The 22756-nt window shown below is 37.1% G+C and overlaps 1 pseudogene; it reads right to left on the bottom strand.

The window, feature by feature from the left end:
- Nucleotides 1-216: 216 nt before the first annotated feature.
- Nucleotides 217-22653, bottom strand: LOC109071523 (annotated as a pseudogene).
- Between the last annotated feature and the right edge of the window lie 103 nt (nucleotides 22654-22756).

The following is a 22756-nucleotide window of genomic DNA, read 5'->3' as shown; positions in this document are numbered from 1 at the left end:
AAATTATCGCTTGTTTAGACAACCTGCTTCTATATTAATTTAAATGTAGGAAATTAAAATGTACATTTATTTAAAAATGACAGGCATAGCCCTACTCGTCTCTCATTCTGCATCAGCAATGTCACACATTTCCCGCTCTTATTTTCAGCTCTATCATTTTCCTTGTTTAAGCTTCAGCTAGCCATGAAATAACGAAGCACAGACTGCATATTAGAAAAGAATACTTTATTCAAAGATGGGAAATGGTTTGTGTCTGCATCTGAGAGAGAGAGAGAAAGAGAAAGAGAGAAATTTGAAAGTAATTTGCTTGGTCCCCCATTAAGACAAAATGGCTGGCATTTCATAAGAGCACAGCTAGCAGCAGCAATCTTTTGGCAGCGTGTACCTTTTTCGATGAACTTTAATTAATACCGTAACAACCACTAATTGCTTTAATGACAATAGAAAAAAAAAAAAAAAAAAGGTTTTCCATCTGGTTTATCATAAAAATTCTACTGAAAGGTTTAGCGGCCTAAAGGCAGATTTGACTCAGTATACAGTCTATTTAGTGTGAAACCACAATATGCTTCAGTCATTCCTCTGAAGACCTTCACTGTGAATTGTTCATCTGCAACTCTATTTCTGTTTTTCTGTGAATTGCCAGGCCCAGTAAGTCACATAACAAGAATTAAATTCAACAACACAATAGCCTTGTTTTCTACCAAACTCAACTATAGCCATTCAACCTTTAAAGAAACAGCCCAGGTTATTTACAACTTGTTCAGAGGAGTCATTTATATGCCACTAGCATCAACAAACCCAAGTGCAAAACTGGTTTCCCTGAACACGTGTCTCAGCTTCCACTGCTTTCCAATGAACAGGAATGACTACCTGTTTGCCCAAACACTGGCAAATTGGGGGAATGGATAGGCAACCTGTTTGGAAACAATCTTTTTTTTTCACGAATTACACACAATAGCTTTAAATGCCAAGATTTACTGACAAGCCAACTGAAATGGTAATATTCTGCTTAATGTTCATTGGTTGTACAGTGCCCTACAAAAGTTTGAAAACATGCTAAGGGGCCATTCACACAGAATGTGTTCATTAGATGCAGGGTAGTAGGAAAAAAACAAGACCTAGAACCGTTCAAGAGTACGCAAACTCAGCAGTGAAACATTCTTCTAGTGCTTGTTTTCATAGAAAACTATGGACAAGCAGAATAATGGATGTGAAAACAGCGCCCAGTCGGCTTTGAACAGTGTCAGCACAAATCATTTCTTAGAATGGAAGCATTAAAGTAACTTGCAATTATTACTGAAGATCAATAAAAGTGATTTTCTTTTGGATTACATAATGTAAATAAATACGCATCAGAGTTAGATTATGATGCTTTTTTACTGGCTTTAACTGGCCTAGCTTTCTTTTTTGAAGATTATTGGGTCAGCACACTTAACAGACCACAAAACAGGTTACAACAGCTCACGTATGTTCTGGATATGTTAATATTTTATTTACTAAAAGGATTGTGTAGTCTCTTAATGCAAAATCTTCACAAAATTGTAAGGATTTATGCTGATATTGTGCAAAACCCCACTTTACCAAGGCGTTTACAAACATTTGTAGGACACTGTATGTGTAAGTGTGAAAAACAGCAAGAAAGAGATTTAATTCAAATACCTGTTGTTTTTTTAAGTGACAGTAGAGAATAAGGGCACAGTTACTGTGATTGTGGCTCTGCTCCTACTTAAGATATTCATAGGATCATCTCTGGACACCTCACACTGTCTGTCATTTCACAGAGATGATGGGAGAGAGGAAAGGAGCTTCTACCCATGTCTCCACTGTCTTTGTGCCATGTCTCCAGTATGTCCTCAGGGGATTATTAGTCTTTCTTTCCCACACTCTTTCCCACTTCCCTTCCGCAGTATGTTTTTCTCTCCTCATCTGTTTTGTGATGGATGCACTCACTGTTTGGCTTTTTTGGGGCATGATGAGCGCTATTTCTCTCAAGCTGCGAAGCCATTCTTCCTCTTGCCAGTAAATGTTGCTGAGTCTCACTTACCCCCCCCGACCGCCTTCTCCGTCTGTTTCTGTCCATCCCTCTCTAATTCCCCTATCACTCTTTCATTTTCTTATCCACTTGTCTGAACTACTTCTTCAGCCCATCCTTCTCTCGTTTTGCGCTGACTGTGTCTCTTTCTCTAATACACTCGGTCTCATTTTGTCTTTCATTACCCTTGTTCTGCTCTTGCCTTGTCGTCTTGTGAGGCCCTAATCTCTCCATCGGTCTATATCTCTGTCCACGTCAGAGGGGTATTCCATCTTTCACTTCTTCTGTATCTCTCCATTATTTTACCCACTCAAACCCTCTAGCAGTTCTACAACTCTCCTATCTGTCCTTGAAACAAGTGTCTTTTTCATTTTTTTAAGATGAGTTTTTTTGATCTGGGAATGACATGAGCCATTCACCTCATGTCTGTCACTATTATCAATATTTCTCTCTGTCTCTTCTGCTCTTCCCTCCCTCTCTCCTCGCCTTCCCATTGATGAACGTTACCAAAATAGATTTTGACATCTTAGAGAAGTTTTGCACTGTGCTAGATGTAAGATGTACAATGTCACACAAGTTTGAGTGACACTTTACTGGCCGTTCCTCAGAGGTTCATGTCGGGTTATGAGGCGTTCGACACAGTTAGAAGGTCAATAATCAGTGTTTCACTTTTTATGTTTAGGTTTTCATTCATTCCGTTTCCGAACATTTTACCATATAGTGAACCAACCCGATTGTCATTTACAGACACCTTGCGGTGAAGGTCTTTACCGTTCCACCAGCATTATAGTTCAGTTTGAGATGTCTGAGCGAGCCTTAAATGTCCAATCAGAAGCGTTCTCGATCCAAACCTCAAGATTCTGCATTATTCCAAACACAGTCTTGAAAAAAAAAGCTAAGTCACTGTTTTAGGGAGATGAATATTCCCCATTCACGGTCAAACCCAAGTTTCCCGGATGCACGTTCTTTTCCAACAAAGCAATCAGATGAAGTCCTTGGAAACTGCCTCCACAAAGTTAGGTGCTGACATGAGAATGGAGATGGTGCAGATGATGTTGAAAACACTGAATGCCACCAGACAAAGTCGGTCGATTACGGCTGCAGCAAACTTCCACTGTTCAGCCATGCTGTCGTTCTCATCCTGTCCGCGGAACCTATCAGCAACGTATCGCACCTCTTCTAAAATAGCCTGAAGCTGTGGGTCTCCTCCGCCACTGGTCCCCGAGCAAGAACAGCCTCCGCCGCCGCCGGACACTGTGCTCGGACAACCCGTGGCCTCCAGATTGGGAGTGGGAGGCGGTGGAGGGCTGCAGAACTGTGAGGGCAGGTGAGGTGGTGGGCTGGATCCTACTGCTGGAGGCGAAACTACTGCAGGACGTGGGCCGCCCGACATGCTGTTTCTTTGCACAGATTCGGCGAGCAAGGATGGTGGCGAAGCTTCGTCGAGACTGGAGAACCCGATGTAGAGCAGGTTGCCATTGTTGTTGGCACTGTTGGTCTGATTGTGAAGATGGTGGGTGTGGCCGGCTGCCGCCGCGGCTTGAAGAAGGCTTTGGGGATGAAGTGGGTGTAACGTAGAGGACGTGTGGTGGTGGTGGTGGTGCAGATCTGCAGAGGCAGAACCGGGTGCGTTTGGGAGGCTGCCGCTCTGGGAACCAGAAGAGCAGCGTCTTAAGTGAGGGGCACAGGGAGGGCGCTCAGGGTCTTCACTCTCACCAGGACGCTTCATACGCAAAAACCATGCCACCCACTGGAGCAGGACTATCTGAACCTGAGAGAAGGCAAATGAACAGGATTTCATCAAAAATATCGTAATTTGTGTTCCAAAGATAAAGGTCTTATGGGTTTGGAACAACATTAGGGTTAGTAATTAATGATAGAATTTTCTTTTTTGGGTGAACTATCACTTTAATGCCTCAATTTTTGAACACTGAGTGATAAAATTTATAACTTTTATAACATATATATATATAACTAAATAACAAAAATAACATGTATTCTTATATAGAAAAGAATGTGTGTGTCTATTGGTTATAATTATCCTCATATTTTATATAAAAAAAGTACATCAGATTTATTTCTGTTGTTTTTAAATCCTCACTCCATGCTACTCTTTTATAATTAATACTTATTCAAAAATGTATGATAAATAAGTCACCTTGAATTATGTGTATTTCTTAGTGCTACTCATTCCAGTGTTGCTAGTTGTGGATACTGTAAGGATGATTTATTCAAAACTGAATTAATAAAACTGTGCAACTGGAATTATTTGGAGATACTATACTTTTCTACAAGTTAAGAATATTATCTTTGTATAAATCTCAAATCTTTCTTATTTCCCTATGGTACCAACTTTTGAAACTGAATGAAATTTTACCCATATCCTGCTTTCTCAGTAAACAACATTAGCTTTGAATATTAAAAGTAAAATCCAATATGCAAGCTGATAATTTTATGTATTTATGTAAGAGGAAGCATGCATTTCACAGCAGCATGTCAAGCCATTTTGAACTATATATACTACATATGCTCTACACGTACAGTCTAAACAAAAGGTTATACAGCATTGTCTGAGCAACAAATAAAGCAAAATAATCCATGCAAATCTTTTTTCAGCTAGCATCTGCTGAGTCAAGAGGGGAAAGGTTTTGGAAGGAAAGGAGTTGTAAAACAGCAACATATGACAGCGAGGACTATGACACAGAGAGAGATAAAGAGGTGACAAGCTAGAATTATTCAGTTGCACTGCCGAGTCCTGGCCAAGGAGAGGCATAAAGCATGGCAAAATGTATGACTAGTGGGGTTGACAATGCTTTCATCTGCAGAAAAACTGCAGTTTAAGCAACTAGGTCTTTTTTTGGCATCTTTACACGTTTTGGTGTATTAAAAGATCACTCAGTGCAAGCCAATGCATGTTTGGCTATCATAAACAAAAACAGTGCAACTAGTGCAATGTCAAAAATGTTGCAGTATATATATAATGAAAAAACAGGCATTACCAAGACACTCTAGAATGTTTAGGTGTGTGTTTGCCCTTGAAGGTTTGACAAGCATCACAACAACATCTTTCCCTGATCAGTATCCACCTTTTAGCATCTTCCTCTGAACTGTATCTCTTTTTAGCTCTTTAGATTGTAAGATAACTACTGTTGCTGTTATGTAAGCGTTGCTTTTTCCTGGTTGTTCAGATAAAGAGGGTTTTCTTTTTCAACTCCTTTGAGCTATGGCTCTGGTGGACATTTTCAATAACTACACATGTTGTGCATTGGGTGTGAATGTTGCTAAAAGCTGATCCCAGGATAGGATCCTAGGACGTTGTGCTCAGGCAACCATGTCACTATTATTATTACAGATACTTTGAGTTAAAAATTAAATAAACATCTAACCTTCAGTCCTAATCCTCAAATTGTGCAACTGAATTTTTGTCCAGCAGTTAAAAAATTCCATAGTCTTACATTTAAGGAAGATAGAAGTCATGTCTAAGGGCCAGATAATCATTGAGATCTGAGCCTTTTGAGGCCATCCTAACACATACACTACCATTGAAATAATACTTTTACTTAGCAAAGATGCTTTCAATTCATCAAAGGTGACAGTAAATGCATGAATGTTACAAAAGATTTCTATTTCAAATAAATGCTGTTCGTCTTTCTACTCATCAAGGAATCCTGAAAAAAAATGCATGAAGGTTTTCACAAAAATATAAAGCAGCACAGCTGTTTTCAACATTAAAACATTTAAGAAATGTTTCTTAAGCACCAAATCAGCATATTAAAATGATTTCTGAGGCATCATGTGACACTGAAAACTGGAGTAATGGCTGCTGAAATAAATAGCTACATTTTGAATTATATTCAGATAGAAAACAGTTGTGTTAAATTGTAATACGCAATGTATGCAGCCTTGGTGGGCATAAAAGAGATCTTTCAAAAAAATTAAAAAAAAACCTTACCAACCCTAAACATTTGAACAGTAGCATATAATGTCATTTTATAAGAAGCACGTAATCCAGTTGTGACGCAGAATTGATGTCAGCCTCTTTGAGTAAATACACTTGTCAGCTTTCTCTTGTTGCATTTGGCTTTGTAAGTGAATGGGGTTCGATCAGCAGGGCCGGAGCACATCAGCTGAGCTGCTAATTGGCTTGCAGAACGCTCAAATACGGTCATTCATCAGCGCCGACAGATCACAGATCTATATCCATCTGCATCCCATTTACTCATTTAGTCCCCTTCTGTTGGCTTTATCTCTATTATCATTGAATAAGTAAATTACTGCTTTCAATGCAACTGACATGAGAGACGTTCCTGCTTGCATTTGTGAATTAGGGCATTAATTGTGTATGTGTTTGTGTGTGAACAGACGTACCCATTTGGGCATGTTCCCTCCGTTGGGGTCATGATGGTGATATTGGAGCACAACCACTGTCGCAATAACTGACATTCCAACAATGATCATTATACTGGCAAAATACTGTCCTAAGAGAGAAACAAAGAGAGAAAAGCATGCATAAACCTTTCATTTATTACTCTCTTAGCAGAATAGCCTTTTATCATCCAGTCATGCTAATAAAAACCAGGGCAAATATAACAAAAAAGGGGCATTGATTATAAAAGAGTGACGCGGGGAAGAAAGGCAGAATGAGGAACAGATGAGTGAACCATAAAAACTCAATCATAAAGGAGAGGGGGACTCGGACAGGAGAGACAAAGCGATGTGGGTGAACACTCTTCCAGCAAACGCATTTCTGCAGATTACATCTTTACGGCTTCTGAGGGCCTATAAACCAGAGGGTGGGAAAAGAGAATGTGGGGCAGACTGTTTTTTTCTGTTGGATCATCTCTAGGTCGGTTTCATTTTTATTTTTCTCCTGCTGCTTTTCTCTCCTGACCTGCTCATCATTTCCAGTTAGCGGGCTTTTACGATTCATGTTGCAAATTACCATGAGAAGCCAAGCGTATGGTTGCCAAGACCAGGGCTTTTGGCCGTGATACAGAATGGTGATCAATTTATTCTTCAGTGGTGCAATGTGTGCATCTCAGCACACGTAAAATATACGTCCTTATGCACCGAATTTTACATATCATTAACAATAAGATCAAAGGCTTGAATGAAGACCAATACATTCAAAGAGCCCTGTTTTGTCATTGCAAAAGAACTAAGAGGGATAGATGCTGAATTATTGAAACATACTGTAAGAACAAACTAGGAATAGTTCACCCAAAAATGTAAAATCAGGTCATCCAAGATGTAAATAAGTTTGTTACTTAATGAGAACAGATTTGGAGAAATTTAGCATTACATCACTTGTTTACTAAATTGATCCTCTGCAGTGAATGGGTGCCGTCAGAATGAGAGTACAACAGCTGATAAAAACATCACAATATTCCACAAGTAATCCACACGACTCAAGACTGAAGTCTTGTGGATTACTTATGGTTTACTGTGTTTTATGTTTTTATCCGCTGTTTCGACTCTCATTCTGACGGCACCCATTCACTGCAGAGGATCCATTGGTGAGAAAGTGATCTTGGACATCTAGGATTGCCTGAGGGCGAGTACAATTTTGCAGCAAATTTGGATAAACAATTCCTTTAAAATGTTAAAATATTCACAAACACAGACATGCATGCTTTACCTATTAGCGGGATGGAGTCTGAGGTTGCTGGCATGATTTCTGCCACCAATAACATGAAGACTGTTAATGAGAGTAGCACAGTAATACCTGTGAATAGGTATAAAACAAAAAGAAATGGACTGCATGAAACATACATGTAATTGCATAATGAATTATACACATCTAACAAGATATTAAATGTTGACTGGTCCAGGTCAATGAATTGGTCAGTATTTGGACATTTTTAGATATGTATTGTTTATATAGTGTCTTTTTTTTTTTTTTTTTTTTTTTTTTGACTTCATTAAACTGTGTGAAATTAAAGTTTATTTAATCTGAGCTATTTTTTAATCTCTTATTACTATGAATCATATTCTGTATTACTATATTATCTCCAGTCCGGCAGTGTAGATATTAGCATCTCCCACTGAAAAACCAATAGCAGTCGACCACTAAAATAAATGCGTAGTTATACAGCATCTCTAGTTATGTGAGACACTGGCACTACATTAGATGCCCAAACACAGCTTCTTATTGGATGTAACTCATATTGACAGAATTTGATTGGATCTGATTGGACGGCAGTGCAAGGCTTGATGGAGTGATACATAAAGTGAATTACATCAGGCCATTTCTCTTCCTCAATCGCTCTTTAGTTCAGTTCAAGTCATCTCCCTCCCTCTCCAGCTGCTATCCATCTCTCCCTCCTCTCCCCCCACACCACACACAATTCATCCATCTCTATCTGCTGTTTAAATCTGCTTCCGCTCTCTCACTCAGCCTCCTTCCTCTTACATATGTTTTTTTTTTTGCTTAGATTTATAAGTGCTATCTTGGCATAATGAACACTCAATAAAATTATTGTCACAAATACTCCACCAAATGAGACTAACTGAATTCATCAACTGGATTTCGTGAAAAAAAAAAACACTCTTGGCTTTACATCAGGGCTACCATTAAAATTTAAAATTAATTAATTTTGTTATATGCTGATTAATTGAACACAGTTATTGGACCTTTCACTGTTTGCATTTCTTTGTATTACAGCCTGTGCACTAATGGTGGGGTTTTTCAGTAACTGTCAGGAGGTGGCAACAAGTGATTATACTGTAAGTGAGTCACTGAACTGCAAATGACTCATTCAAAAACACTAAGTGATTTATGAAACAAGTTACTGTCTTAATAAGCGAGTCACTGAGTCATCTATTATCCAATTTATTCAAAAACAATGATTCATTTAGGAATACAATTAGCACTGTTAATTAAAAAAAACACTGGAGTGCAAAATTAAAAAAAAGAAATAACAGGTAAAACACCTGTTAAAAAAAAAAAAAAAAAAAAAAAAACTATATGGAAAATTCCTTCAAATTAACAGTACATTGTGCCATAATTTTATTGTTTTTTTGTTTTGTTTTTTACAGTGAGTCTTTGAGTCACTCACTCATCTGATTTGTTCAAAAAGACACAGATGATCAACCATTGATTGTTTGGAAATATTTTTGTTGGCAGCAAAAATAGAAATAATAACTGCCAGTATTGTTAACATGTAAGTTACTCATCATTCTTGTTTACTGAACTGGTGTCTATAAGAAAAATAATAAATGCACTTAATTAAATTGACATTGTGTAGTTTGGTAGTCCACCCAAAAATGAAAATTGTCAATATTTTCTAACCCTCATGTCATTCCAAACCTGTATGACTTTATTTTTCTGAAAAACACAAAAGATATTTCTTTTAATATAAAGCCCCAAATATCCCTTGTTTTTATACAATTGAATGTGTAGCCTTTCAAAGTATACTCCATTTGATGTTGTGTGTGAACATGGGCGGTCATCACATGCGCTCTAGAAAGCTTCATCCATGTCCAGTGTCTGCTTTTTTTTCCCCCTTAAATTATGACTGACAACAAAAAAATTTAAACTCTTTTAAACCAGAGCTGTCTCATACCCTCTCACTTACAAACGCTTGGTTACCAACATCTTCCAAAATATCTACCTTTGTGTTCCACAGAAGAAAGGAAGTCATACAGGTTTGGAATGACATGAGGTTGAGTAAATGATGACAAAACTTTAATTTTTGGTAGATTATCCCTTTAATACATGCTTTTTAGGAAAACATATAAAATTTATGTTTGAACTGTTTTGAGGTCTGTCCTAAGCTAGTTTCTGATACTACATCTATCAAAGATGTTTCAATATTGCAGGTCGTGTTCCTGGAAAGTGCAATGCATTCTCTCTCTTACACACATTGACTCATCACTGCTTTAATTACATCAATAGATTAATTGCCAATATGAGTGAACAGCAAAGCACTTCCCTTCCCGTGCTTGCAGTGATACACATTCTTGAATTGAGGGAAACTGCCTGGTGCGCCTCTTTTCCATTCTCTATATAAGCTTCTGTCTTCTCACTCTCTCCTGTACTTATATACTGTGAGTTCATGCCTCTTTACTTTTGACGGAAGTATTTTATATTATTTTTTTTTTTTATTTTGTGACTGTTTTTGCTCCTCTTTGAACTATCTGCATCTTTTGATGGCAAAAGTCTCTTGACAGCGAGTTCCCGACCCGAGTGGAAAAAAACGTGGATAAAAGCCCTTGATGTAAACCAAGAGTTCATTCGACATGATAAATCAGGCGCTATCTATGAAATGAGCACCCCACACATTTTCTTTTGCCATGTCCCTGCTCTCTGTTTTGTGTCTAGACCTTGCCAAGCCTGTGGAATTATATTTTCCTCAGCACTGAAATCGAGATATGCAAAAATATACAGCATCTTTCTTCTAAATCAGTCATGTTTAGTTATAAAACACGTACATAATCTAACTCCAAAAAAGAGGGTCTTTAAATTTGATGCCATCTCCGCTTTTTCCTGCTTCAAGAAGCTGTCAATATATTTCTCTTTCTCTGTCTATCTTTCATAATACCTAGTGAAATCTTCTCTCCGGAGTCGGCAGGCAGTAGAAAGATAAGCAAGGTCATTGATGAAAGGAGGACGCAGGGAACGAGGAGGGTTTTTAAGGCGTAGTAGAGCGGTCCTCTGCGGATGGTCACCACAAATGTCACATCTGGGTAGGGTTCTTACAGCAGTCATAGTACAACTCATTTCTTGTGCCCGGCACACCTGATCAGACACAAATGGAGGAACATAATGAGTATAAAATGAAGGAAGGTTAAAAAAAATACCTGTACTTGTTTTTTCTGTGGATTGGTCTCATGTTCAAAGAGATGCTGTTGTCCTCAAAGAGCAGCCAAAGCTGCTCTTCCACCTTTGATCTACTAGACAAAAACAACATCCTAATCAGCAGATGCCAGCCAGAAGCAAGTTCTTCTATGTGACTGAGCATCATCCTTTTGTCTGAACATCATTAGTGTCCTCGGTAGCCTTTCAAAAATGTAAAAGGCAAGAAGGAAACCAAATTCTGCATTTGGTTTGACATCTGTGTTTGGTCACAAGACATGAAAAAAAAAACTTGCATTTTGTGTCATTTTTCTGTGGTCAGTGTCATTATATGAAAAATAAACTTGTAATTTGTAGTGTAAATTTAATGGACTGAGGCACTAACACAACCAAAAATAAATTTGTTTCCACTTTAAAGTCCAGCTAAGGTTAAAATAAACCCTCTTTTTAATGTGAACATGCAAATGTTTCACTGAATTATTAAAAATGGTACTTATTCTCTTAAGTAGTGCAAGTAATTATTTTAGGTTAACCAAAAGTTTGAGAGAACCCCTGCTTTACAGCATGGTTAAATTCTGATTATGGCCTATAATCAGCAGTTCATTCAATAAGTCACAGATTGATCCATAATGGCTGTAATCCAGTGAAAATAAGTACCTAAACCACCTTGGACCAGTTTATACCACTTAAAGTGTCCTTTTTACACGTTACATGTACTTACTATTACAATAACAATTTATTATATGCATAATTACATGCAAGTAACCCTTAGCCAAGCCCTAATCCTGACCCTAATGAGGTATAAATGTAAGTAGATGTAGTTAATTAATATTACTCAATACTGAAATTTGTAATTAATATGTAGGAAGGACACCTTAAAAAAAAAAAGCGTACCCGCTGGTTTTAATTCCAGCAGGGCTGTATTGTTAAGATATGTAAACCGTTGCACACTCTTTTTAAAAATGATAAAGAAAAGTTCAAGAGAGTGACTGGCCTGATATTACAGATGTGCACAGCAAAATAGCGAATTACACAATGAAGCAAATGAGAAGAGTCAGTAAGAGACAGAATTGTGCAGTGCAAGATGTTTTTCCAGTCCGCTTCCTCTTATCCACTCAATTTAATTACATTAATTTGAATACTAACAGGCTCATCGGATGAATATGAATGGACATGAATTTAACAAGATGGGCTGGATATTTTCTTTTCCAATTCTGAAGCCATTTTTAGTTCTATACAGCAGGAAAGAGTTCTCGGGCCTGCAAGCTTTAAAGGTGTACTTACAACATCTGTGAGTTTCAAAAATACGCAGTATGCATTTTACCCATTTAAGTATGCCATCTGCCAAAGTGACCTCTCGCTGCCTGAGCCGCTGGCAGTTACTACAGCAACACAAAGCACACATCATAATCTGCCTGTGGGTGTTACGTTCGCTTGGTTGTGAGAAGCTTACAAGGGAAGTTGTCTCTACTCACCCACAAGATCCCACTCTCCGTTGGGCATGAAGCCAGAGATATCAGCCTCATTCATCTGGAGATCCAGCAGCCATCCGTCAAACGTCCACGAGCCAAATTTAAGCTCGCACTTCTGGATGTCAAACGGAAACCAGCGTACATCCACATTACAGGTGCTCATGAAGATACCTGGGATGAAGAGAACAAATATGAGAAAAAAAAGAGGAAAAATATCTATGATTTTCATTCTGATTTCAACTGCCTGACGAATGTACTGCCTCGAAATGCCAAGGTGCTTCTTCATCAGCGCCATATTGCAGCAGCCAACACCAAATTGAATCCAATTGACCTTTTCACTGGAGTAAAAACCAGACAGTTAAAAAATACACATTCAGAAATGCCAGCGCCTTAGGAAACACCATTACATAAAGACCTTTATGCACTGTACAGATAACCAGGCTGACACTCTCATTATTATTACACACAGACACAGACACCAGCTAGATGAGTCATATCAGCAACCAAATAGACTCACTCAAGTTTAAATACCACAAATTAGGCAGATAAACTCGTTTATTGTTTCAAACAGCTTGCGAATAAGCCAATTTGAACACTGAAAAGAAGCATTATGACAGATGGATGGCACCAGTAATAAGAGTAATTTGTTTTATACCGGATAGCAGTTGAAGAGGCTTCCTAATCAGATACTTCCATATTTATTGAAGAAATCACACTTGAAATGGAACAAAGGTAGGAAAAGGGAAGCTTATGTTGCCTCTGAACACTGATTCAACAATCCAGCAAATTTACCCAAAAAGCACACCATGAGCCTTTTACAGACTGTTCTGAATAAGTGATTTTCACATAGCAAACATATTTTAATACACAAGGACTAAATCGCCACAGATGTATAAGTGAGTCCAGTACTTGTGCTTGAATGGAATTACTGAAGAATAACTGACAAAACTGCAAGCTGTAGCACCAACACTTTTCAATTCTAAAGTGTTCTGAGTGGCTGTCAGACTTTCTGCTGTGTTTTCAGTGGTTGCTGTTAATGGTCATGAAAAAAACTTATCCTGGTTTCAATCATTTATCAAACTAAAAAGCACATGTATCATTCATGCAGTAATCATCATTCATGATGAGGGTGAAGTTACAGTAGGCTTAGGAGTTTGTTCAAATGAACAAAGTGAGAGTGATGTTTTTGTAGCAAACACCACTAGTAATAGGAAAGCATAAGTAACTCAAAAGCATTACAGTGCATTTCAAAGGAGAAAAAAAAAAACAACAGAACATGCTGTTCATTCCCTTGACTACGCTAAATACATTTTAGCCTTTGAAAAGTCGAGTTTCCAGAGCTGAGGAAAAAACGGATAAAACAGCTAAAAGATTTCGTACAAAAAGAGAAACATTGATTTTCCGATAAAAGTGATATTTTTCAGGTGATACATAATGTTCTGCTGTACTGACCCCATCCACAAATCTCCTCAAACAGATCTACACTGCTTGAGAAGATTCTTAAATAATTCACCTCTGTGCTGGGCCTCTGATATGAGACAGAAGATTCTCTTTAATATATGGTCAGATGAAGACCAGAAAGTCTACTGAAAATGGTCCCAGGATCTCAATTTCCAGTTTTGGGGGGGAAAAGAACAGAAAAAAAAAACACTTTGAAAATGCTTGGCCTGATCATACACATATTATATGTATGTGAGCATGCAAGAAATACTGCTGCTGCAAATATAACATACATGAAATAACCCCTATAGCATACATGAATCACCCCATAGTAGATCTATACAGGTGGAGCTGGGGAAGGTGGACGGGTTTCTGAAGCGCACTGCAACAGCTACAGCAAGCACTAGCCAAGTTTTTTTTTAAATGTTGAGCAGCAATCTCATTGGCTGCTGATACAAAAAACTAAAAAAAAAACAATCAGCTGCACCAGGATGTCATTATGTCAGATTGAATTGTTTGACCTACCTTGGAACTTTTCACAAATGCATTTTAAAAGTACAGGACATGTCAGTATTTCACATCAACTCCCTATTTGCAATGATATTATTATCTCGTGTTATGGTTGCTTCTTCAATAGGTATAATGAGATATTTTTGCATGTTTTGTTGTCAGACTGATATAAAATATATTTAACTTAGAAAAAGCACAACTCTTCTCAACAAGCAACGTCCAGTGCCTATTTATATCCCCAAATTTAATACTTAGGGTTTTTGCTTAAATCCCTAACCCTAAGTATAAGAGCAATTTGACTTATAAAGCAGCACTAATTACATTTAAGCCTACTTATGGAACTGGGGGTATTCCATGTGGCTACGATCCAATGCCAGTCCTAATGCATTTGCAAGAAGATTTTTTTTTTTTTACTTTAGAAAAAACACTGTCGTAGGCACAAACTAAAATATGCCGCTGACAGTGAAACAAAGTGGAGGGAGTCAGTGGGTGACCAACTTGCATTTCCAAAGGTTTGTCAATCATAAAAATCATTCCACTGAGAATTACTCAAACTGACCCCCTTTTTTGTCTTTGCTAACCCAGACCCCCGGCCCGGCATATAAAAATCTCCTCTGCTATCTTGACATTTAGAGAAATCTTATGCAGAGCAGTTTAAAGTACACTCAAGAGCACAATGGTGATTTTTTTCAAATCAGTCTAAATCTAAATCAATACCGGACTTAAACACAGCTCAGCCTAAGCACCTCAGACCTCTGCTGGATTTTTGCAGCCTTTCTTCTTCATGTCGACAGCTTCTGCTCCAGGGAACAAAGTGACTAATCCTAAAAGCTAATCAATAAGAATGGCTAGCGAGCTAGCAAAACCACTATCCCGCTAAATGGATTCTTCAGAGGAGAGGCATGGGGTAAGCAGTACAGATGCTGAAAAATACTGAATAAGATGACGCAGAGAAGAGCAGAATCCTCCAGCTGAGTGTGAGTAGCCAGTGCTTGCTAAAAGCCTCTCATGACACCTGCTAATCACGCTTGCATATGTTTGGGCTGATATATGTCATATTCATGTAGTTTTAAGTGTTTCATTGGTCACCACCGCCTTTTTATCAGTAGTATATATACACACACAATGTTTAATTATACTTGTTTGCATTGTGAGGACTCTCTGAAAAAGATACAGACCCAAAACCTCATCAAACCAGTCTTTGTACAGCAAAAATAAACAAAATGGACCAAATACACACCCAGATTTTGTGTAACACACTCAAGAACATGCAGGCACTGTAGTTCGCCTTGAATCTGTCTGAAAAATGAGTCACCAGCCCTACAGGGCATCTCCTGTCAGTACCAACAGGAATGCTACCGCAAAACGCGGATGAGTCAATATTAGAATAGGGTAATCTACTCTGAAATGAAGTCTGCTGTCAACACAAGCTGCTCATTGCAGATTACTTCTAAATGAGTCTCTGATCTACTGCACACTTATAGCAATCATGTTCATTTAATTCAAAATCAGAGTATTGAAAAATCAAAGCTTTTAAAAATATATTCAGGTCACATTTCAGTCCAAATTTAAATAGAAAGAAAATTAAGCCTTTCCTATAAATGCTTTGTTTTTTTTTTTTTTTATTTATTTTATTTTTATTGATTTTTTTTTTTATTATTTATTTCACAACATATTAGAATTTGTAAGACAATTAAAACAAAGACATTTTAAATTATCTATCTATCTTTATCTATCTATCTATATAATATATATATATATATATATATATATATATATATATATATATATATATAATATATATATATATATATTTGCACAATGATTATACATTGTCATAGTTGATTATAGCTTTTAATTTAATGTTGGTTTAAATTAAAAAGCAAAAAAAAAAACTGCAGGGTGTCCTTAATTGTCAAGAAAATAATGTATATTAAAAAAATAATTAAACAGACTTTTTTCGTTATACAAAATACACTCTGGACATGATTTATATGATTTGCTCATTAGAGATAATCAATTAAATTCATGAAATGTGGTAAATTCATATGTGCTGTAACACCTTTCACTGCAAGTATCATTCTTATCGTCATCCATGAGCAAAAACATCACTGACTGACACAGATGCCAGGACAAACAGTTTCAGCAAATAAACAAAGCTTTATTTTTTCTCTGTGTGTGTCCTTGGCATCTGCCCAGATCGCTGGATTACCAAAATCTGTTCACACCCACAAGCCACTAATGAATAAACATATTTCTGAAAACGAGATGTGAGATTCTCTCTCTGTTTATGTCTGTCTTTTTCCTCCCTGCTTTTCTTCTCTCCTCGTCTCTCTGCCTGACTTGACTTCAAAAAGGCATTTGATTTCTGTTTGCTACTGTGGGACTGAATGACTTTAATGCGAGGAGAAAGAGAAAAGCAGCGTTAAATTGTGATGAAAATCAGCGTGAACTGCATATACGAGCCACTGGGGCATGATCTGCTCTCATGATAGCGAATGTGAGTTTGTTTGCATCTGCAGTGACTCTGAGGGTTATTTAAAGACTCCAGCTTTAGTGCCAAGCGTGTTGTTGTGTATGAATCTGCATATGCATGTATTCTTCATAGACATAAACTGTGAATCTACTGTATGAGACTGGAGAAACCATGTCATTGCTTCAGCCTGCATTAAACATACAATGCATATATTTTCATATCGAAGTGAGATTTCTGTTCTCATTCAGTTTTCCAAAAATAAATGCAATATGCATTTGCAATGCATATTCTTAAGCACTTCTGCTCTCAGAGGAAATAAAGTAGCTGTAACATAATTCATGATCTTCCCATTTCCTATGTACAAATCTACAAATTAATGAACCATGAACCATCATTTACTATGATACATGTAAGAGGCTTCTTTGATTTCCACACTGAGTATGCAGAGAACTCTTTAATACTTAAACGGCTTTAAAAAATACATCTTTTCATCTGTATAACTGCATTTATACAGACAATATTCAAGCATGCTTCAACTGTTGCACTTCCCATAAAACAGGTGACCTTTTCCTGCTGCCTTCCTATGTTTATTTCCATGCAGAAATCATTTTATAGTTTAACGCTTTCCTTTGAATACCACTGGTGTTTTGTTTTTGTGTTGTGAACTGCAGCTTACTATTGCTTTTATCATTATATGTGCCATAAACCTTAAGCATAAGCGTTCACACTGACCTGGAGGCAAGTAGTTGCAGTAGCCACTGGAGTTTACTACAATATTCGATTTGAAGGTGGAGTCAAACTTGTCATCTGCACTACAAATGGAGAAAGGGTGCATATATTAGACATTTTACATTGGGTATCAGGAAATATTACAAGCCAGATTCGAAGAATGAGCACCAAACATTAATGTTCACATTTAAAAAAATACCAAGCCACCAGCTCCAACAGACAAAGATATGATTAACATTCAGAGACAGCGATAAGGACAAAATCTTGATGCAAATTTAGGTAGTCATCAGATTAACTCAAAGTGAAAGCTAAATATGAGAGTGAATGTGATCGTGAACTGTGGTTCATAAGGTTATAACAAGGTACGAATGAATAATGAATGAATAATGAATAATAAAGGCCATGATTAAATTTAATGTACAACTAAGTAGCAAGCTCCCAAGTGAATAAAAAAAAAAAACGGGAAGTCTACAGCGAAGGATGTTAATAGGCTGTTTGGACACCAGCTCTTCGACTAAACGATCTGCTTTTGCCTAAGGACCAAATTTTAGTTCATTGATCTGTAGTTGCTCTTCTGTTTAGCCCCACACTTTGAATTACAGCCCCAATACTGCAATCCTCAATCACACATGCACAAACTAATGTCTGCCGATTCCAGTTCCCAAGGATTCTTTGCCCAAGCACACACGGATAACTATTTTTGATGTTGTGCTTGAAAGTATCATTTCACTGAAGGCTTTTCTTCTTATTCTGAAGTGTCTGTTTGCATGATCACTGTGATTATTGGATTTCAAATCTATTACTTCATATCTCTCATTGAGCGATGTACCATATACTTGAGTCACTTACGTTTTTTTCCGAAGTGACTTACAAATGAGAAAATAGGTACTCGGATACAAGACGCAAGATGGAAATATATCCCCAAAAGAAAAGCAAAACAAAACCACCTTAAAACATGAGAATTATACTATTCAGTGTAACAATATGAATGGAAAAAAATGTCTTGTTTCAGTAACACAAATGCTTATATACCTATTGTAGAGCAGGAGGTCTGGTGTCCACACTTGGTCTGTGGTGAAGCGAAGGTTTTTGACACCTGGGTACTCAGATTGGTTCCACTGCAGATAATGATCATACCAGTGCTGAAGAATATATAGAGAAAGAACTGTGTCAGCTGTTTCAACACATGTACATGTATTAGTATGCTTTATAAGGCCAGATTTAATAGATTTAATATTTTGACTTTAACCTTTTGAATTTGACCTTTAAATGAAAAGAGCAAGAAAACAAGGTTACAGTGAGGCACTTACAATGGAAGTGAATGGGGTGGATTTTTGGAGAAATGCATCACTTTAGAAAATAAAATACATTAAATATGTTCCAATCCATGTATTATCTGAGCTATAAAGCTGTTTAAATCGTCAATTTTAAAGTTGTTTCAAGAGTGACATTGTCATGTCAACAAAGTTTTGTGGTTTTACTATTAATAGAGTGAGTGCTTTAATATTTATGGATTGGCCCCATTTACTTCCATTATAAGTGCCTCGCTTTAACCCAGAATTGTCCTTCATTTTCTTGAAGAAAAACGACAAGTGGGAGTTAATTTTGTGGTAATCATCATCAAATCTGTACTGAACCCAGAAGAACTAATGTCATAGATATAATGATTTGTCATTAGGTCATTTATTTAAACAAAAAGACTACTAACGACTAAGATGTGGCTTACCATGTTAAGCCAGATATTGGAGGTCAATACTTGATTTTTCTCATCCTGTATGAGCAAGAAAAGTTAGAGTGAGTTCAAAACCAATTGTGAGCTTAAAGATAAATGTCAACTATAAATACCACTTAGCAAAAGCTGAAAAAAGATCCCCATTTTCAAATATATCTTGAACTAGCATCAATATGTTAATAGGTGGTGACAAGAAAACAGCCAAAGGGGTAAAGAAGATCATGTAACAAATCTGTGGAACATAATTTCAGCCAGGTCAGAAAGCAGTATGCAGAGAATTTGAGAAGTATATTTAATGGGTCAATAAAACATGTTTAACAAAATGCCGCAACAGAAAAAAGTGAGCACGTAAAGACAAGAGGAACCAGAAAAAATACACCTTGGGTTATCAGAACACTCCATACTCCACAGCACACATGACGGCAATAAAAAGAAAAAGAGTAGGGGTACACAATAAATATCGGCCGATAATTAATGCTTTCATTCTCAGCATGGATTTGTGCAGCTTGTCAGTTAACAACGGCTCTGTGTAGTAACAGCTGCTCTATGTGAAATCACGCACCTGATGGAATTTACCACTGATTAGAGAACCGGCTTTACTGACGAGATGCGCATTAATTATCGGCCGATATTTATCATGCACCACTAAAAAAGAGTGACTTACCACATCCATGATCTGTATCAAGCTCATAGACAGAAAGACAGTGAGCGGTAGAGAGTCGTTAGCAACAGGCCTTTCCATGCGGTTATAATCCTTCAGGAGGTTCTTCAACAGGGTCCGCTGGTATGGACCTTGCACCGACACTGACAGAAAGACATGAAGATACTGTACAGCCCAGAACAGAGACTTCAAATCAAGACATTCATTAACTGAGGCGAGATAGAATGATAAACAGACGGAACGATAAAACAGACAATCAGTCAGTCGGATGGATGGATGGATGGATGAATAGATATTTTCCACTGGTAAATAAAGAGACTTTAATTAAAAGAAATAACACACAATAGAGAAAATAAAAGACTGAACATTAATAGAGGTGAGGACACCTTTGACAATTGCTAATTAGTGTCATTAGCGTTTACCTTAAATTTTGCTGTCGTAAATTCTACATCTGTGAAGCACCAGAGTTTAAAACTCAGTTCTTTCTGCCTAATAGCCCCTGAAAAGAGGTTTAAAAGCTGCATGAAGAGTGTGTGTATGTGCATGGCATGAGTGGAAAAGGTATGACTGAATGGAAGAGAATACATTTAATACAAGAATGTTCTTGAATTTATTAATATCGTCAGCTTCCCACTGGCATTCACAACTGACTTTGACCACTAGCAGCAATGAGAAGAGAATATAGAGCTTGTAGCATTACTGACATAACAAATCCTTAAGGGTCATTCTGTGTTGTTTAGCAAAAGCATCAAGCAATGTTTTTCAGGTACAACGACATTTCCTAAAGTGCATCAGACTCGAGATACGCTGAAAAACCCCTGGAATACATAATTTGTAAAGTTAAGAAAATAGAAATAAAGGTGGAGGGATGCCATTGTTTACATGATTTACTCTTGTGGTGACTGAGAAAATTAAAAGAACATGCTCCGCCCACATACACAACTGAACCTATTTGAACCTAGCTCTTCAATCAAAACACCAAATGTGAATATAGTGAGGGTGTAAGTGTCATGTGTTCACAATTAACTTAAGACTCAACCAAGAAGGGTTATTTGACACAAAAAATAATTTATATTTGAGGATAATTAAATTTAATAGTTAAAAAGTTCCTTCACCAATGATCACAGACTCTGATATATCCATGACCTTCTATCTGGGAATTATTTTACATGGTTTTACTCATTAACAAGCAGAAAGATCAACCTTGGACACATAAAGGACAAGGTATTTATTGCTTTCGAGGTTCTAATAAAAAATTTCTTGAACTTACGGTAGAGGCAAGTAAATAATAAGAACTACTGAAAGAAATATCTGAAGAATGGAATTTTAATTTAAACTTAGAATGTGCAGATATTTAGCAAATATCTACCTGCTTTTTACAGTTAATATTCTATTTAGAGTCTGATAGACCTCATGGTCTATCTCAAGATATTTATTTGTTTATTTCTTTCTATAATATTTAAATAAATATATTTAAATCACTGAAATATTAGGTTGATATGGCATGACTGTTTCATATTCTTATGAGAAACAATTATAAAGTTATCACATGCAGCTTCCCTTCATGAAAAATGTTCAATTTTTAGTGTTTAAAAAGATGGGAAAATTTAATTCATTTTCACATTTGAAAACTCCCTGGACATTGTATAAAATTTAAAAGATATCACTAGTTTGATTTTCTTTTATTTCTCTGCGGTGTGTTCTAACAAGTTTAAATTAAGAGTCACCTTTCTGAAAAGTGCATTAATGCTTTGTGGTAAAAGGAAGGGTTAATGTTTCAATAATATTAACCTATTTTCTACTTAGATAGAGGAACTTAAAATAGAGTCAGAATAAGGATTAAATCTTAAAATTATTATTACAATTTTTCCACACATTACTAGAAAAACAAAACACAAAGTACACACATAAAAATAGTCAAATCAACAGAAACTGTTGCTTTGCAACATTTCCGTCAACACACTTAATTTCCTGCAACTGTGAAAACATGAAGACAATGAATATAAGTGAATTATATATTAAGAGAATGTATGTGAAACAAATCCAGATGAAATGGTGGGAGACTGACAACCCAAATAAAAGTTCTGCTTTATGACAGACAGGAGAGAAGAGAGGGAAAGAATGAAAGATAAAATAGAGAGAGGCTTTCTATGGCAACACACACACACACACTCCCTCTTTCAACTCCACTGCAGCAACATGTCCACAGCAACACCGGAGATCTGAATCTAGAAATGCATTCTGTGCCCCGCCACCTCTATGCAGTCTATGTACTCATGGATTTACAGAAATGAACGAGAGCGAGAGAGAGAGAGAGGGAGAGAGAGAGAGAGAGAGAGAGAGAGAGAGGAGACGGGAGGGGGGAGAAGGTGCAATTTATGATTGCAGAGTCTAATTCTTCATGGCAAAGCAATTTTGTTTCATTCTGCCTCTCGTCCCTCCGATTCCATCTGATTTTTCCTCTTTCGCTCTCTCTTGACTGCAACAGTGGTAAACACACACACACACACGAAACATCTGGTGGCACAAGGTTGCCCACAGGCAAACAGGTTTGCAGAGCACACATGTGAGAGAACCAAAAAATAATAATATTAAAATAGAAACCCAAGATCTTATGCTGCTTTCTTTTAAATGTTTGCCTTCATTCTCTTTCCTAAATAACAGTTTCATACACACACAGATTTATATACTTACATGCATATGCACATAGTGAGGAACCTACCCTGGATCAAAGCGGAGATCCCACAAAGAGTGAAAGCCAAAGAGTGCCACATTCCAGGAGATATTAAGGAAAAGCAGGGCAGAAAAACATGAATATGTTCGGATATGGAAAGAGAAGAAGGAAATATCCTGGTGGAGTGAAAAGGAGATGAGAGGAAAGCAAGAGCTGGCTTGATGCAAGCAGTG

Source organism: Cyprinus carpio, unplaced genomic scaffold, assembly GCF_018340385.1.
Source record: "Cyprinus carpio isolate SPL01 unplaced genomic scaffold, ASM1834038v1 S000006749, whole genome shotgun sequence".
Classification (NCBI taxonomy): domain Eukaryota; kingdom Metazoa; phylum Chordata; class Actinopteri; order Cypriniformes; family Cyprinidae; genus Cyprinus; species Cyprinus carpio.
The sequence above is the reverse complement of the archived record's forward strand: the minus strand, read 5'-3'. Positions and strand labels throughout refer to the sequence as shown.